Below are 351 nucleotides of genomic sequence, written 5' to 3'. Positions count from 1 at the left end.
GACAAGGTTTAGACCTTCCGGATTCTCTTGAATGCCGCCATCAATTCTAGCTTATACCATGAAGATTCTGGTCAAGGAATCCAAGAGATAAACATTCAAGCCTTGTTTGCTTGTAGAACAGAAGTGGTTGTCAGGCACTCGTTCATAAGTGAGAATGATGATGAGTGTCACATAATCATCACATAAGAGAATATGCAATGAATTCCAAAAACATCTATGAAGATCAGTATTAATAAGATAAGCGGGGCTTTTAGGTTTTTGCCTCTGGATAGTTTTGGCATCTCACTTTATCCTTTGAAATTCAGAATGATTGGCTTCTATAGGAACTCAGAATCCAGATAGTGTCATTGA

The sequence above is a fragment of the Arachis duranensis genome, chromosome 10 (assembly GCF_000817695.3).
Source record: "Arachis duranensis cultivar V14167 chromosome 10, aradu.V14167.gnm2.J7QH, whole genome shotgun sequence".
Classification (NCBI taxonomy): domain Eukaryota; kingdom Viridiplantae; phylum Streptophyta; class Magnoliopsida; order Fabales; family Fabaceae; genus Arachis; species Arachis duranensis.
Note: the sequence above shows the minus strand (reverse complement) of the source record.